We start from the raw sequence: 19,018 nt of genomic DNA on the forward strand, positions 1-19,018 counted from the left end.
CTATCAACAGATGGGGATCGCTGAGAGTCATTTTAGAGGCTGCCTACCACACCCTGTCAGGCTCCACAGACATCTTGGACAAAGATACAGATACAGCATTGCAAGGCAGTTCTAATAAGTTCTTTGACAGGGTAGAAGGCAAATGTTCTGAAATGGGAGAAAAAGAGAACTTAATTTTATTTGGGGGATGCTGGCAAGGCCTCTTGCAGAGAGTAAAATTTGACCTAAGTCTCAAAAAGACCTAAAAAAAAAAAAAAAAAAAAAAAAAAAAAAGGCATTCCAGGCAGCCAGGACAGCTTCAGCAAATGGTCCCAGGATTTGAACAAGCACAAAAGTCACCAGGAGGGCTTGTTTCAATGCAGATGGCTGGGGCCCACTTCCAGAATTTCTTTCTATTCAGTAAGTGGTTAGGACAGGGGAAAGCCGATCATCTTCACTTTAGGCCATGACGAGATCCTCGGTGCAGGGACCACACTTTGAGAAATGCTGAGCAAAGGCTCAGGAGTAGCACATATTTGGAAAGTGACAGATCTTTTTATTTGTCAATTTGGACTGATTCAATCAGATCCTCTTAGAACTAGTGGAAATGAAAGGCATTAGCCTGTACTTACTGAACACTAAAACTATCCACTTTTAATGCTGGGAGGGGTTCAGAGAATCGAAAAATTATCATTTTACAAATGAGGAAGGCGAGGGTAGGGGCTGAGATAGTGAGCGTTTTCTTTAAAATCAGATGGATTTTTGTGGTTCCCTCACTCAAGGGCTCCTGAAAGTAATATAACTAGAGTCCTTTTCCTTTCAAGTCTGAGTGCTTTCTATTTGAAATGGGCTAAGGAGTTTGTGATCGACTCTCCCAATACAATACTCACCCTCCGTAAAATGCATATACTCATACTTTGGTAGGGAAGGCAAGCTGAAAGACCTCTCACAACGCTTCGGTGTCCACCTCCTTTGTGCAGAAGGCTGCATGTGACTCCTGCCTGGCTTCCCGGTCATGAGAAGCCTTCTCCACACCTCTGAGGCCAGCTAGCCTTCCTCTTTCACAAGGCCTCAGGTTTACAAAGTCTGGTGCTAAGCTTGACTGCAGCACTTGGATTTGGGTTGCTGTTTCTTCTCAAAGTCTAAATAATTAGTAAGATCTAAGTGCAAACCGGGATGCATCCATCTTGACTCCTGAAATACGCTCTCTTTGGAAACAGGGGAGTGAAACCCTGTAGTTTATTCCTTGCAATGTGTGCACAAAATTAGCCTGGCGCCTTTGTTCTGTTGTCTGAGCTTTTGTCACCTTTTATTTGACTGTACTTAGGGATACACTATGAAGACATTTAAAAGAAACCCAAGGGAATGTCACTGGCACATTCAAACACAAGCATTTGTATCATAATTCTCTTCTCCCTGACTTCCTCACTGTCACTCTTCCTCCAGTTTATCCCCTCCATCCCACTCTGACACAGATTCTTGCTCCAAAAGCAGAAACAAAAACTTGAAAGGCAACTGAACTGTAACCCCCTTTCCATTGTGGTTTCTGCATCGACTTGCAGAAACACAGGTGTCTCTTCAATTGTGACATTCTGAGAAGTCCTGGGGCTTACCGCCCACACTTCCTCCCGAGGGCAAGACCGGACCGGAGCTTTAACCATGAATCAGAAGGTAAACTACAGACGGACCGAGCTTCACCAAAGCCTCACTCCAGCTACTCTCATGCCCAAACCTTGTTTCTGAGCATACATTTGCTCAGTGGTGCAAAAGGATGCCACATAGCTAATGTCTCCTTGAAAAACTGAGAGGTGAGAATGGCCAACGGTAAATCCCTTTTATTCATTGCCTTTACCAATTCAACCACAAATTGTTTCCTCTTCTCCCACTGAGCACCATTTAAAGAGCTGTATCAGCCGTACAATGGAAGGAATGAACCACAGATGAGAAGAGAACACATCGTGTGAGCAAGCGCACAGGTCAGACCCTGCCTTCCCCACTTCCCAGCTCTCTGGCCTTGGCTGAGTTACTTAACATCTCCAGGCCTCGTGGTTCCTCACTGGGTCTTGGCTTCCTCACCTAAAATGGAGGTAGTAAATTGGAGCTGTTGTGAAGATCAGAGACGCTGTGTGAATACAGCAGGTGTTCAATAAATGGTACTCATGACGGGCAAGGCAATAAATTAATCACATGATGTTTCTCCCCAAAGAAGCTCTCAATCTTGCTCCTGGCTTGATTCTGTCCTTCATCGGCTCAGAACCACTTTTGTGTACATACTCGTAATTCCAGCTGGACTAGAGAAACCAAACTTACCTGAACATTAATCCAGGGTCAGCCTCTGCCTGAAAACCTCCTGGCTGAAATAACCAGTATGCTTTTTCCAACCAAGATCACGTTTTGAGTAATGTTATTTTCTAAGCCGTTCATAGGGAACTGTCAGAGAGGAATCATTCCTTGTATCTTCTGGGGGTTGATGGAAAAAAAAAAAAAGAATTAAGAAATGTTGGAGGCTGAAGCATCAGCCACTGACATATATTCATCGGAAACAAAGATGACTTTTCAAAAAAGGAAACTGTGGTGCACATAGACGTGGAAAGAAAGACACTTTGGCTGCAAAATCCCCCCATCTTCTCTGGGGAGGCTCATGCCTCCGCCTGCTGTTCATCAGCCTTGATTTTGATGGGGCGAGTTTTAGTCAGCTGCCTCGATCATTTTGGCACAGACAAAAATCCTTTAAAAAATGTTACACTTCATCAAAGTGTATCATGAGACTTCACGGTCATTATCTCAATGGCCGCTCTGATGTGCTACAATTGGCAGAGACACAAACGGTAGGGGGTGTATGAGAAGAAAGCCAGCGTTTCTTGTGGAAAGCTGGCAAGCCTCGCCAAGCTTCTGTCAACAACTCCGCGGTCTGATCCGATGCACTGAGCGTGCTGATGATGCTCTTGTTTCTGGAGGAAGTAAACAAGAAAATGAATTCCACCGTGCAACACAGCCTCTTTGTATCTTCAAAATGGTGTGACTGGACCCAAGCCAGCCGCCTTGAAAGTTTGGCCATTTATGTCATCAGGGACCCAGTACTGATGGAGGCTTTGATTAGGACTTGGACCTGGCTATAAGACCCTTCAGGGGCAGCCACGCAGCAAATAAAGGCATTGATTGGTTGTTGGGTCAATTTAGCCATAAGGGTACAGAGCATGGCTCTTTTGAAAAGCCTAATGGATTAGCTACACAACCAGTCCCACTGTAGGCCTTATTTTTCAAGTAACTTCATGACGGTTTTCCAGCTTGGCAGGGAACTAACTCTTCCTCCAGAGGAAGCTTCAGAGCAGTTCTTGTTATCAATAGTGGTGCTCAAAGGATTAGATACAGCGGGCTTTACAATTTAATGAAAACAGCTGTTGAAACAACAATTAAGTCAAACAATAGTTTGCATGGAAAACTATTAATTATGTAAAGTTATGCAGAAAGTGGAATACCCTTTTATTCTGGGCCTTCTAAAGCAACTGAGCCTCCTTCCATTCCATGGCTCTCAAGTGTCAGTGGGGTGCTTGTAGGAAGCTGCTCCAGAGCGGGTGGGTTGCATGTGAGCAGAGCTCCAGGCTACCAGTTTGCTGCAAAGTAAGTGAGGGGTAAAATATTCAGGAAAAGATGATCAGTTAAACTTACATTACCTTGGGTGCCTCAGATTTTTCAGACTAACTCAGAGCTGTGCTTTCACAAGACTCTGAAATTCAATGTAAGCCTTGTGGTTGTGATCTCTGCTTTTGCTTTAAACACACACACACACACACACACACACATTTCTAGAACATGCCCCCTTTTAGGCCTCACTGACCCTGAGTAGTTATTCATGACAACATTATTTTCTGAGTCATTAGTAAGGAATTGTCAGAAAGGAATCCTTCTCCGAGAACTGCAGGGGTGACCCTGTCTTTGGGCTTAGAAGGTTTTCACTGCATCAGGATGGTCCAGCTTGGACTCAACCATTTCTTTTCCACCTCCTTCCCTCGAAGCTCTCAGCTCTCCTTCCTCTTTCTCTGCTTGCTGGGGCTTTTAAATTCATTGCCTCACTCCTTGCAATTTCCATTCTTGACTAACAGTGCTGGCAATTGACTTATGGCCTTTCGCCTACCCCGTGTTCCACACCTCACTTTCTTCCCCGTACGGGAATCACCAAGCCAAGCAGTCCCATTAAGAAGGTTATTAACTGTATACATAAACATTGCCTCCTGCCTACAGTTAGATTTATTTCTCGTCACTTCCAAGTAACTGGTTTTAACACTCTTTCCAGCACACGCAACACCTTTTATTTGACTATATTGTTTTAGAAAGGCCTTTGGGAATTTAGCTAATTTCGTGCTGGAACTTATTAAGTGGGATTTGACACTCTTTGATAATTCCAATAAACCATTAGTCAAGTCTCACTCCCTTCAGGGAAGAAATGAAAGCTTTATTAGTCATAGGGTCTCTATTCTAAACATGTCACTGGAATTTAGTAGCGCATCTGTGTTGAAATCCAATTGACTTTGTGAATAAATAGAACTTTCCCTGTAACTACAAGAGAGCTGTCATTGGCTATCACCAGTAAGAGAGCATGTGCCTTTTTCAGAAAATTCTCTTTAGATTCCCCTGTGCATTTTCAAATAATCCAATGAACTTAATTTACTGACCTGTGAATGTTAATGAAATGAACAGCACACATCGGCACCTGCATACATGCACACGCATGTTCACAAATCCTAATGTACTTGGTTTAGTCATTTCTTTCCCTCAGGATACAAGAATACAGAGTAATCCCCTTCCCTTCTGTGGACAGTTTAAAAATCTTGAGAGATCATATCTCTAGAAGGCCCCAGAACATAATTGAGTGTGCAAATGAAATTCATTATTCGGGTCACAAACAATAATCCAATTAACGTGTATCTGTATGATGCCTTTAAAGTCATTCTAAACTCAACATCACATCCATCTTTGAAGTATGACACAAAGTACCGTGTCCTAGCATACTCCAGCTCACACTTTGCACTGGAGAGCACAAAACAGCATCAAGATTGCAAAAGCAATTTTTCCAGTTATCCAGATGTGGTTTTTCAATCATTCTAAGAATTTTTTCCTTTTCTTTTTCTTTTTTTTTTTTTTAGCAGTTCATATTCCGTGGCACCACTCACAGCTCTCATGCTGGCACGGTACTTACATCTCTTCATTATTAATTCAGCTCATGGAGCTTAATTGGACAAGGCTAGAGCGAATTTGACAAACATCACAGCAGCAGAAAAAGCAATCACTCTTTCAAGATGAAAATTTGTTTGATGTCTTACTGTGTAACTCATTTACTCTCCTCGGGAGTCATGTGACCTGAATGTTAATCAGCCATTGATTGGTTTTTCTCCTTGGACAGTCACGTGACACGAATATTAATGGGCTGGCACTCAGTAGCTGTACTGTTAGGCAACCTTGTGATTGGCTGCCAGGTTAAGATACGGAGATAAGTGGGTGCTTGATGAGCACTTGACAGAACTTCACAGAAAATTAAAGCCCTAAAATAGCATGAGAAAGTCTTGTCAAATCAAGCATGATTATCATTGAATGCTTAAGGAATTCATCATCTGCATGAAATTGATACACTTCAGCACCAGCAGGCCCTGTAGTCAGCAGGGACTCATCAGATTTTTATTTATATGTGTTCACCAAATCACATTAATTCTGAGAGCTAAAACATGCTAAGGATGAAGGTTATTTTCTGTTCAATCTAATTTATCTATGACAATAATCATCACTAATAATGTGTCAAATTGGATTGCAGTCATTTTATGCATGCATGCTGATTTGGAAAATAGTGTTAAACCATCCCGTGGTAATTAACAACCGGTAAAGGTATGCTGGGGCCTGAAGTAATCAGCATATCTAGATGGAAAATTAAGTTTTATAGAATGGATTTATAGATACATATCCTTATTTAATTCGGAATATAAATTATTCCTGGTAAAAGCCGACATCATTTTTATAACACCATTAAAGCCAATAACCATTGAGGGACTCGCATCCTTAATTTGTTCCATCCTTCATTTTTCCTCTCATTTTCTGTGGTTAACTTTCTAATGGGTGTCACTTCCTTTTTGACGAGTCCTCATTTTAGTGGGGTTTGGTAGGGCTAAGAGATGAATATGCACTGGTTTAAGTGTTAATCATGGATGAAGGACGTGCATCATACCTCTTAATACACAATACCTTCTAATTATTGGGAGGGGTGTGGGGAGGTGCGCCTCAGGAAGAATACAAAGAAGGGGATGGGGCCAGACTTTGGCCTTTTGGTGTTTCTCCATTATTTCTCCTCACAAAGGGACAATAGGAAACTTTGCAGATTAACTCATAAGGGATTAATGTTTCTTGGAGAATCATTTAAGCCTAAATTGCTTTTACTGAAATACTTTTTATGGAACAGAAGTTGTTTGGGGTTTTTGTTTGTTTTGTTTTTTAAATAAACTCCTGCTTTATAGGGCATTATTGGTATGGAGTATTGGAGTAATGAGATCTTACAGAAATGTCTACACCCTTCGGTGAGTGTGGCTGAAATGTTTCAGAGGAGAATTACATCTCCAAAAGAAGGGGAGAAATAAATACGTGTACATGTTGTTTCTTTCCCACCACCACCTCCCACCCCCATCTTAATCTCCTGAGCGACCAGGACAGCCTCTACTCTGCCCCTCTCTCAGGAGGTCTCTTTATTGATTAAATGAATCTGCTCCAAAGGCTGGCTCCCAGGCTCTTTGATCTAATCCGATCTGATTTTATCCTATCGCTTCAGCAGGACATCGGGGAATTAACAATAAGCAGCTTTACCACAAGTGTTTAATAACTCAACACAATCTCCTTATGGCTCCGAGCTGCTCATGTTCCCATCCAGTCCACGGCAAACAGTGTAACAGATTGGCCACCACCCCCCTGAACCTGAGGAATTTTCATGCACTGTGAAACTAATCGCTTCAAGTTCCTTCATAAATCACACAAAGCAGATTTTAGCATCTTAACAAATTGAAACACACACACACACACACACACACACAATCCAGCTAACGGCTATCCTAAGAGGCGCACTCCCCATATCCTAGAAGGGGGACAGGGCAGATGTAAAATAACTTCTGTCTTCTCAGGCAATATGTTTCTCATCTCCTTACATTTTAACATGAATGAAATAATTTGGGCAGGCTCAACCCTAACAATACTCCAAGCTCAATGACCTTATTTATTTTTTTCCCACTGTGATGGACACAGTGTGGTTTCAACAGGCCTCTTATTGTTCCTGTGACAGTCCTTGAAATATGTGAGAAGCACACAACTAAGCAAGAATTGTGCATCCTGTGGGGTGCGGAAGACCAAGATGTTAGGCTGAGGTGGTATGGCCCTTGGACTTCAAACTGGCATATGTTCATCAAGGGACGTCTGAAATAAACATTCTTGAAATGCTCTCTTTTTTTACCTGGAGCTCTCCTTCTTTCCACATCCCTAGCTCTAAACCGCAAAGGCAGAATTCATTTAATACCTTCCTCACCACCACCACCACCACAAAAAAAAAAAAATTACATAAGACCCCTCTTTTCTAAATATCACGAGCATAGTTGGGAAAGGTGATTCTCTCCTTCTCTGAGACAGAAATGTGGACGCAGTGGCTCACCCTTATGTCAGGACTCACAGAGCAGGGTGCCTGGGAGAAGCTGGGTGGGGAAACCTGCTAGATTATCAGTGCCATGCGGAGAATATTGCTCCAGCACTAATCTCAGATAAAACATCTTTTAGTTGCTCTATTTAATACCTACTGTACATCAGAATTACCTATAAAAACAGGTTTCATCACAGAGAAACAGCCCCCTCTCCCCACCTCTGTCACTGCTCTCTCCATTACCCTGACAGTTCTGTGATTTCTCGCTACATCAGCAGAGTAACCAAGTGCCCTCTAACTGAACATCTGGGGGCAGAGGGAATTTTATGACAAGTTTAGGCCAGATTATTATTACTATGGTGGAGATCTTTTTCCATATCCCCAGGGCCCGGGGAACTTACAAATTCACTCAGATACAGCTGGATGCTTCGTTATTGCTTTCCTAAGTAAAAACATTTAATTTTATATCCTTCTATCCTTCTCCACCCACATCCATTCATCAGGATTTATCCAGATTTTCCCACACTACAAGAGTTCAACATTTTGATACCTCCTTCTCCCCCACCGCATCCCACCACAAAAAAAGTCTACTCTGATTTTGTGATCTACTCAATATGGAATGGCATGCTAACATGAATAGTGTTATTATTTCCTCTTTGGAAGTGCCTTTTGCCTTACTTTTTTTTTTTTTCCAGATAAACTATGTCATAACAGAAGAATCCCTGTGAAGTTCTCCAAAAGGACTCTATGCTGCTTCCAGACCCTGGAACTATAATTATGCCTTGCGAAATTAAAACAGAAAGAGCGTCCCCTGCCAACTGTGAGTGCCCCTGTTTATATCACAAAGAGATAGCAAAATGTACTCAGGAAGGTTCCAGCCAAAGTAATTGAGAGGACCGCCTGAACTCAACTGGGCTTTCTAAACATTGCCCCTGGGTCAGAACTGAGAGCCCGGGAAAGGAAAATAAGGGAGGGGAACCCGTGCCAGCGGCCTATTGACTTTTCCCGCCTGGGCATATGATGTCATGGAGCTCAGTGACTTTGGGGGCTGGTGTTGACTGAAGTCTTGTTGCACATTAAGTCCAGGTACTTCTACCAGGGAGCTTCAGGCCTGTCACTCCACTGCACGGTGGCCTTCAGAGGTTCTCAACCCCTGCACTTATACACAAAAGTCCCAGAGCATTAGGCCAGAGTGTAAACACATTCCTGACATAGAGTAGTACAAAGAGGATTCTTCTGCTTGTAGTTCAGTCACTTTGCAAGCTTGTCTTTCTTTGGAGCCTTCTTTGTAGGCTGTGCAACTGGAACACAGCACAGAAAGACAGACAGAGAAAGACAAGGAGACAGAGAAGCAGAGAGAGAGAGAGAGAGAAGAGAAAGGGCATGGAGGAAAAGGCGGGAGCAAGCCAAATCAAAGCCACAAGTTGAAAAAAAAATCCCTATAAAATAAAAGTGCATTATGTTTTTGTATATTTTCAAAATGTAGCCAAACTAAACCATTAAATGAGGATTTTGTTTCACAAAGTCTGCAAACTATTCAACCGCTAACCCACTATACCAAGAATGTGGTGCCAACCAAAATATGTCAAGATTAGTAGTACTCAATAAAATCTCAAAACCAAATGACATGCAAGCTGTATTTCATGATTAGAGCGCTTCCTTATGTCAAGGAACATACATATTAACTTGTTTAAACACAGAGATGGGCTGTCATTCTGTTTGTCAAAACTATACCCATCCAGATGATACTTCATGCTTCCTATCTCCCTGGCAGACAGCATGGACACCATCCAATTAATCTTTACATCATCTGAGAGAAGAAAGAGCTAAAGAAGGGAAAGAGGGAGAAAGCGAAGGAGGGAGAGAGGGAGACACCACTTCCCACTATACAGAGCAGGGCAGTGAGAGCAGGATTGGTGATTGCCCAGCCCAAGGTCCAGACACGAGGAAAGTATTGGGATTGGAATCGGAATGCTTCCTTTTTTTTCTACCCAGTCACCAAAATTGCAAAACACAAACACCTTGACTCTTTTTTATTTTTAATCTTAGGAGCTGACATTTGCATCACGCTTTAATGACTACAAAGGGTTTGACGTTCTCTCATGAATCCTCACCACTGTCCTAGTCGTGTATTATTATCCCCTTTGTACAAAAGAGAAGCCCTAAGCCTCCAAGAGATGAAGGGATATGTGCCCAAGCAGCTACCACCACACACAAGGGGAACCAGGGCTGGACACGTGTCCCCAGTCTCTGAACTAAACAGGACCCACGCAAAATGATGCCGCTCCCACAATGCGGCACCATTTTTTTTTTTTTTTTTTTTTTTTTTTTTTGTGAAGTGCTCAAGTTTGAGCTGGATTCTAAAAACAGAGAGGGGTAATTATCTCATTCTCTGACTGTCAACAGCACCCAGCAGCTGCATGCTTCTACCTGGCAGGAGCACGAAAGGGAGGTTGTTCTCTCATTTACAAAATACAGTAGTAAGATACGTGATGATGTTAGGAACGCTTGAGGGGCCTTTGGGGTGAGAAGGGAAAAAAAAGCAGAGCCTGCTCCATCTGTTATTCAGATGCTTCCTCGCTTGTGCCAGCCTGGCAAGCTGGGCCCTGATGCTGCCACGGCAAGCGGGGGGCTGCCCCGCAGGCAAGCTCTGGGCCCTGGCTGCCTTCCTCCTCCCCACTCACCTACCCCCATGCCCACACACATCCTTGTTCTCTTGGGCCCTCTTCATGCTGGGGCATCGCTGCCTCCCATCTACTGCCACATAAGCCCTGCGGTGTGATGGGACCGGACTGGAATGCCAGCCAACGTCTCATCGGGCACATTCCAGTGTGGTTCCTTCCAGTCTGCCCCTCACTCCTCAGCCTGAGGGGGCCAGCGGGGCCTCAAGGCAGCAGCGGTGTCCATTCCCACCCCCCTGACATCCTCCTCACCCTGGTGAGAAGCCCAGGTCTTTGAAGAGCTGGGCATTGCTGGGTGCCCCCGTTCTGTCCCCTGATCCACCGTTCTGTCCCCTGATCCACATCCACACGCACCTGACTCCCTCCAGGCTTCACAGGTGGCTTCTGGGAGGTGCCGAACTGTGTCCCTTGCCCAAATTCACACATGCAAGGCTTAACCCCTTGTACCTGAGAATGTGACTACATTTAGAGAGGTGGTCTTTCAAGAGGCAATTTAGGTGAAAAGAGGTCATCTGGGTGGGAACTTATCCAATGTGACTAGTGTCTTTATTAGAAGAGATTAGGATATAGAGAAGAGGCCAAGTGAGGACACAGGGAGCTGTCTGCGAGCTAAGGAAACAAGCCTCAGAAGAAACCAAACCTGCTGATACCTTGATCTTCTCTTACAGCCTCCAGAACTGTGCGAAAGTTAGTTTTGAGCCTCCCCTATCTGTGGTATTTTGTTATGGCAGCTCTACTAACATAAAACTTCTTATTCCCGATCCCAATGCCCTTATTCCCTGTCTTGCACACAGCCGTAGTTTCATGCACCCTGTCCCCTGTGCCTGGAACACCTGTCCCTTGACCGTTGGCCCAGTGGTCATTTCATCTCCAGTGTTCAACTCAAATGCCAGGTCTCCTCCTCAGGAGGTCTTCCCAGCTAACCAGACACCACACAGTTCACCTGTGATAACCTGGCAGACATGACACACCTCTGTTGGGTGGTCATCTCCTCCATTTTATCTGATGACCCATCTCCTCAGAGACAGTGAATGTTCTGGAAATGGGAGCCTCTGTTACTCATTTCCCCAGCCTGCCACAATGCCCATCAGAGAGATGGCAGTCACTTAGTGTTTGATGAGGGCAAAAGCAGAGCAAGAAGGAAGGAAAAGCAACACTACTAGCAAGAACTCCAACTCATTGAATGTTTGCTGTGTGCCAGACACTGTTCTAAAGGCGGCACTGGTACAAACCAACTCCAGCCTCCCAGTAACCAAGACTGTGATCCTCATTCTCCTGCCGAGGACCAAGGTATTCCAAGATAAGTAACTTGCCCAAGGTCATGCAGAGCCAGGGATCTAAAACCAGGTATCTGGCTTTGGAATCTACCTTTCTGAGAAAATGTCTTCCGAGGAGAAGAAAAGGGAGGAAAGGAAAACGAGAATGGAGCAAAAGAAGATACTTAACATGCCAAGAGCCTTAAATTCCTGGAAACTCATCTGCTTCTCTCAGAAGAGGCTCATGTGAGAGAACATAGAACTAGAGAAGACGCAGCCTCTATTCTCAGGAGGCCAGCCACCACTTGAAGGCGGGATTTCAGGGGGAGACATCTCCCATAGTGGATAATCCCAAGAAGAGACATTTCAAGGAAGAAAAGAATTCCCAGATGAGAGCTGGAAAGCAATGCTCGTCTTATCCTGCCAGGTGCTCCCTGCAGTGCCCAGGGGGACACCTCTCCCTCCGGGATCTGTGCCTTCCAAATGCCCCACTAGTTGGGTGTTGCCCCTGGTTCAGAAACCACAGATAGCACCCTTGAGGGTCCTACAAATCAAGGTTATGTTAATATTTCAGTTTATTAATCCAGTCTACTGGACTTAGTACGTACAGCTGGGATCCTGCTGTTACCCGTGGGGTGGAAGGGTCTCTGCTGTTTCCAAACTGGACTTTTCTGGGTTCTGTTTGTTTTAAATACTGTCTTCAATGGAGCACCTTAGAATCTCTTTTCTCTTTGATTCATAAATGCACTGAGCATCAAACAATGACTTAATGAGGCCTGATAAAGAGACACATCGAGTTGTTCTACACCTGCAGACTGCTCTTCTTTGAAGGTTTTCAGATGACCTACTTACCTAGGCTAGGAGCTGAACAGTTAAAGCTCTCAGAGGAAATCAACTGTAAATAGGAAGGCTATGTTTAACATAATCCCCTCCAGAAGACTCTCTCTCCTGCGGTCACTGTAATCAACCCCGTAGTATCAGGTGAAGGTTCTTCATTATCTCCCTGTGGCATTATGTCTCACCACATAGCTGATAATAAACTGATGGATTATCAAACAAGATTACAGCTTTAGCAAATAAAATCATGTTTTGTGTTAAGAGAGAAAATGCTTGCTGTCCCTATCTGCCTGGCTAAATATTTACATATCACAGGCTTTCTAGAGTCCCTGTTCTTGCAAATCTGATTTTTAAAAAACAACACAGAGGTTAAGTTAACAAAAAAGGGAACACACTGTGCTTTTGACACTAAGCTAAATGCACCTCTGGGAGAAAACAGGGACTGCCTAAAAGGTAGAACTAAGTAAATCCAAGGCCTCAGGTGCTGGTGAGATCAGTGGGTACATGTGACAAAAGACAAAGCTGAATGTGTTTGGAGGGATTCAAATGCCTACTTTAAAAGGAATATAAATGAAAAAGAATAGAAATATGAAGTCTGCATACAGCCTTGTGTGTGTGTGTGTGTGTGTGTGTGTGTGTGTGTGTGTGTGTGTAAGAAGGGGAGCAGTGGGCTTATACAAAGTCTCATGCTGGTCTGTCCTTTATATCTGTCAAAGTCCTTTTTCTCCTTCATTATCTATATCCCTTCTCCATCCCCTCTCTTCCTCAATTCCCCCAATCTCTCCATTTTGCAGCTGACATAAAGTGAAGCCTGGAAGTGAAGTGACTTGCCAAAGATCGGGAGGCAGACCTCAAACAGATTTTTTGGATTCCTAGTGCAACCCCCTTTCTGTTCTAACACGGGGAAACTCTCCTAAGGGAAAGGAAAAGTGGAGGGTTTGCTCTTAATTTTAAGCTTCTTGTATTCATATTGACAAATCTGAAGTTGAATTACTATTTGGTTTAAGGCTTGTGGACAGAAATGGATGTAACTCAAAATAGGAAACAGACATTTAAAAATGCCCATCTTTTCAGCCCTGGTGGCTCAGTGGTTTAGTGCCTGCCTTCAGCCCAAGGCGTGATCCTGGACCCGGGATCGAGTCCCACGTCAGGCTTCCGGCATGGAGCCTGCTTCTCCCTCTGCCTGTCTCTCTCTGTGTGTGTCTATCATGAATGAATAAATAAAATCTTTTTAAAAAATAAAATAAAAAATAAAATGCCCATCTTTTGGGACCCCTCAGTGGTTGAGCACCTGCCTTCTGCTCAGGGTGCGGTCCTGGGGTCCTGGGATGGAGTCCCACATCGGGCTCCTTGCAGAGAGCCTGCTTCTCCCTCTGCCTGTGTCTCTGTGTCTCTCATGAATAAATAATTTTTTTTAAAAAAATGCCTGTCTTTTGAAAGAGAGAGAGAGAGAAACAAATTGGTTTAGGAATTGGACTCTACCGGACAGTCTAAATTTGTTACCATCCCAGGGCAGAGTACAAAGCACTCATAACAAGCACCATGGCTAGTTGCACAGCAAGTTATTTCAGATGACCTAACTTCCTTCCCTGAATGACAGATCTTGCAAACATAGAAGGGCAAAGAGGCGTGAGTCTCTGCATGTGAAATCCACAGAACCTCTGGGTTCCCGTGACTTTTTCATCTGCTCCATACAAAACAGCAGCTGACCTTCGCTGCAAAGGACTTTCTGTTCAGTGGTCTAGGGAGGTTCACAAAAGCAAGAGGGCAAGATGCTCTATGCTTCTGCCTCTACTTTGTCAGGGGGCATATGGCCTTTCAGCCAAATCAACCAGAGTAATCCTAGAGGGGGAACATGCTGCCCCTCAAGCATTGTACCTGAGGATCCAGTGTTCCACACATATTCTGGTCACCCAATGAACAGTACTGAATGAAAAAATTATGAGTATTAATAGATAATAATGACATAATACTATGCTTCTCTTCTGTAATGGTATGCCATCTACAAAACAGATCTAGTGAAACCATGACATTCCCTTCTAATAATTAGAAATTTGAAAAGGAGATCTTTTTTAAAAATATAATATCAACCAATACATTTCAAATTATCTACAACTTTATAGAAATATCAGCAACAAATGCACATCTTTCCTCTCCCACATATTTTTCCCCAAGTCCATAAGAATTGTCTATTTGCAGTTTGGTGTGTGTCCTTCCAGTTCTTTTTCTATTTTATACATATTTTTCCTATTGTATATATTTTACACACACGTGCATATGCGCCTGCTCAGACACACCAATATCTGCTTTGGCCTCTTTTAATACATTATATAGATGAGGTTATACTTCATATACAGTTTTGTCACTTTAAAAAAAATGTTGTGTCAGTGATCTTCCCAGATTAATAGTGCCTCATTTTCTTTTTAACTGCCACTTAACTTTCAGGAGTATGGATGTTCCATAGATTACTATGGATTCTCCTATTTAGATCATTTCCAATTTGAGGCTATTATAATTGATAATGCCATAAATATTCATGTGTGTATTATTTTGTGCACATGGTAGAAACACTGAGTTAAAAGAAATGTTGGGTTTTCGAGCGCCTGGAAGGCTTAGTAGGTTAAGTATCCGATTCTTGATTTTGGCTCAGGTCATGATCTCAGGGTTGTGAGATCAAGCCCCGCATCAGGCTTTGAGGTGGGTGTGGATTCTGCTTAAGATTTTCTCTCTCCTTCTCCCTCTGCCCTTCTTCTGCTACCACCACCCCTACCTCCATGATACATGCCCACACACTCTCTCAAAAACAAAACAAAGCAAAAGAAATGTCAGGTTTTGATTTTAATAGGTACTGACAAAATAACTATTAATTTATACTTTTCCAGCTAAGGTAGCTCTTAGCACCTGTCTTCTTACCCCCTCATCAACACTGGCTATTATCAAATTTCTAAATTTGTGTCAATATGAAGGGCAAAGACTACTTTGTGTTAGTTCTTTTTCTGCACCCTGCCCATTTTCTATGGTTTTAAGGAGCATTTTAAAGAAGTTTTTAGAACTCTATATATTATTGATCATTATCTATTTTGAGTTACATAAACTGTGAATACACTATCTGATATAAACTTCTGGTCATAGATTTTTTTATTGCCTTTAATTCTATATTATTGCCTACTTATTGCCATAATCCTAATTTTATGTTATAAAAATCTGCCAATCTTTTTTTCCTGACTGGCCCTGAGTTTTGTGCCTCACCCTAAAAAGGACTTTTCCCTAAGTTTTTACACTTAGCTCCTTGATGCATCTGAAAACTCATTTTTCTAAGAGATGGGGCTCTCACTTTATTTTCATTCCAAATCAAAAACTAATGCTCCCAGCACCATTTATGAAGTCATCCACACTTTGTTATGTAATCCAAAATGCAAACCTTTCCATATAATTAATACCCGCACTTGCTTAGACTCTCCAATGCCTATTGCAATTATCCATCTCTCTTCTCTCCAATCATTTCAACAGCATTTCAATTGCTACAGCTGCATGTCATGTTTTGATATCTGGTAGAACAAGTCCTCCTTCATTGTTCTTTTTTTCAAAATCTTTATAGCTGATACTGTATATTTTTTTCTCTCTTTTAAAGCTCTTACTATACATCAAAGACATAAATAGGAATTTTAAAATATGTGTGAGATATAAAAAACAATAACAAAGCCCCCATTCTACATCTTGTCCTCCAGAAAAAATTTAAAATCAGTGTACCTAATTCCATAAAAAAGTATGCCGGAATTATAATTGGGTCTGCATTAAATTTATAGATTGGAGAGAAATGAACCTTTTAAACATTAAGTATTCCCAAACTGAAACATGGTATTTTCTCTTAATTTTTAGAGAGTTTTTATGACTGTCAGTTAATTCTTACATTTTCTTCATATAGGCATGCATATTTCCTAATAGTTTTTGTTGCTTCTGTGCACAAGGCATTTTTATGATACTTTCTGATTACTTACTCTGGAGATCCAGGTAAGTGACTGTTTTTGACAAGTTGATACTATAATTCTCACTAAATACTCTTAAGAGTGCTAATGTTTTTCAATGGATTACTTTGGATTTTGTAGACAGAATATATATATGTATATATTGAAACATTTTGTCCTTTCCTTCCCAGTATTATACTCATTTCTTCTTATTTTTTATTCTTACCTAAAAGCTTCAGCTAGGACATCCATTATTATTTTGAGTAAGGGTAATGATAATAAGCCTTCCTGTCTTGTTCCTATTTTCAATGGTATACTCTATTTTACCATATACTTTGGTATTTGCTTTAGATTTCTGGTAGATACCCTCTACCAAGTTAATGAAGTTTCCTTCTCTGACTTAGAAGTTGTTTCATTTTATTTCAAATCACAAATAGATGTGGACTTAATACCATGTGTTTTTAGCACTACTAGGGTGAACTAATGGTTTTCCTCTAACTTTTTCATGTATGTAGTAAAATACATTAATAAGATTTCCTAGTGTTCAACTATTATTGCATTCCTGATATTAATACTAATTGGTAATAATGAATTCAACTTGATACTATTGTACTTGGAGTTTTAGATTTATGTATATAAGGCAGCTTGGCCAAAAGTGGTCATTTTGAGCATGTGTGCAGTCACTGTCAGTTTTGGTACCTCAACTATATACAGAAAGACAGTTAAATTCAGATGATTTTCTTCTATTTATTTATGGTAGGGATTAACTGGTTCTTAAGCATTTGATGATTTAAAACTCATAAAATAGTCAAGACCGTGTATCTTTTTGGGGGTTGATTTTTTTTTAATTTTTCATTTCTTCTATTGTTCTCATTAGGTCTTCTATCATCTTTTAAAATAATATTAGTAATTTGCATTTTACTAGAAAAGTGTTTCTTTTCAAATAGACTTTGGATGTGTTAATTTCAAGGTAAAAGACATTACACTTGGGCAGCCTGGGTGGCTCAGCGGTTTGGCGCCTGCCTTCAGCCCAGGGCGCAATCCTGGAGACCCAGGATCAAGTCCCATATCAGGCTCCTTGCGTGGAGCCTGTGTCTCCCTCTGCCTGTGTCTCTGCCTCTCTCTCTCCCTCTCTCTCTCTCTCTCTCTCCCTTTCTGTGTCTCTCATGAATAAATAAAAACAAATCTTAAAAAAAAGACATTATACTTTTATGATTTTTAAAAATTTCCTCCGATTCTGTAGTTAAGTCCTCTCCTTTGTTTCTAAAGTATGTATCTTATCTCTTTTTTTCTTGATGACACCAAAGGTTTCGTCTACTATACACTACTTCAAAGAAGAGCTTTGGGTTTTATAGAGGAAGTCAATTGTTTTGTTTTTTTCTATGCCATTAATTTATTATCTCCATTCTTGTATTCTTCTCCACTTCTCTGTATTTCATCATTCTTTTTCTTTGCTTTGCTTTATATTTCATAACTTTGTCCTGCAAACAATTTCATGATTTTTTTGAAGATTGTATTTATTTATTTTAGAAAGAGAAAATGAGCATAGGGAAGGGTTAGGGGAAGAGGGAGAAGTAGACACCTTGCTGAGCAGGGAGCCCAAAGTGGGGCTTGATCCCAGAACTGAGAGATCATGACCTAAGCCAAAAGCAGACGCTTAACCAACTGAGCCACACAGGTATCCCTACAATTTCATAGCTATTGCATATTATTGTCAAACATTTTTTATTGTTTTTTCTTTGGGGATGTCATAGGTTTTAACAGCATAAAATTGGAAATTTTTTTTATATCTAGTCTAAAAATTTGTGTTAAAAAGGGAGAATTTAAGCCATTCACATTTAATGTGACTACTTCTATGTCTGACTTATTTCTGACCACCTATTTTCATGATTTTCTTTTATCATTCTTTTGTATAAGTCTCTCTTGTCCTCTGCTTTTTGCTAAATTGTGCAGTTTTTCCATTTTTTTCTTTGTTAAATGTTTAAAAAAGATACGAGTTCTATTTTTTTCCTATTTTTCCTAAGGATTGCCTTGACATCCTGGATATTCACATGTAAACATATGTATCTTAACAATATCTAGAAATAATCAAGATCTCTATTATTTTCCTGATCAAAACAAGAATCTTAATATATCTTTAATTCTGGCCCAACCAGAATTCCTATTCTCTCACCCTTCTTTTCTCACATCTACTACTTACAGGTTGGAATTTCAGTTCCAAATTGTTAACAACTGTTTCCTTATTATGTGTCAATAGTTCTTTAGACTCAGCCGTAACTTTAATGGTTTGGGGTCCACATCCTTCTTGTTGCTGTATTCATTTTGTTTTTCTTTATCCTATTGTTTTACAGCAATATGTTTTGAAGATCACATTCAAAGTAATCTGTTGGCCATGTCTAAAATATCTTTATTCTGTTCTTTCACTGGAACATAAATTTGGTTGAGTATAAAATTTGAGGTGCAAAACTATTTGCTTTCAGTACACATAATCTTTAGTGGTTTGGCTGTAAGTACTAGTCACTGCTTTTTTGTGAGATTGGGTTTTGTTTTGTTTTTGTCTTTGTTGCTGTTTAATGACAAAAAAAATGTGTCAAATTTTCCTGTGTGGGGGTAAAAATGCTACTGAGGTTGATGTTTAAT

The sequence above is a fragment of the Nyctereutes procyonoides genome, unplaced genomic scaffold (assembly GCF_905146905.1).
Source record: "Nyctereutes procyonoides isolate TBG_1078 unplaced genomic scaffold, NYPRO_anot_genome, whole genome shotgun sequence".
NCBI classification, from domain to species: Eukaryota; Metazoa; Chordata; class Mammalia; order Carnivora; family Canidae; genus Nyctereutes; species Nyctereutes procyonoides.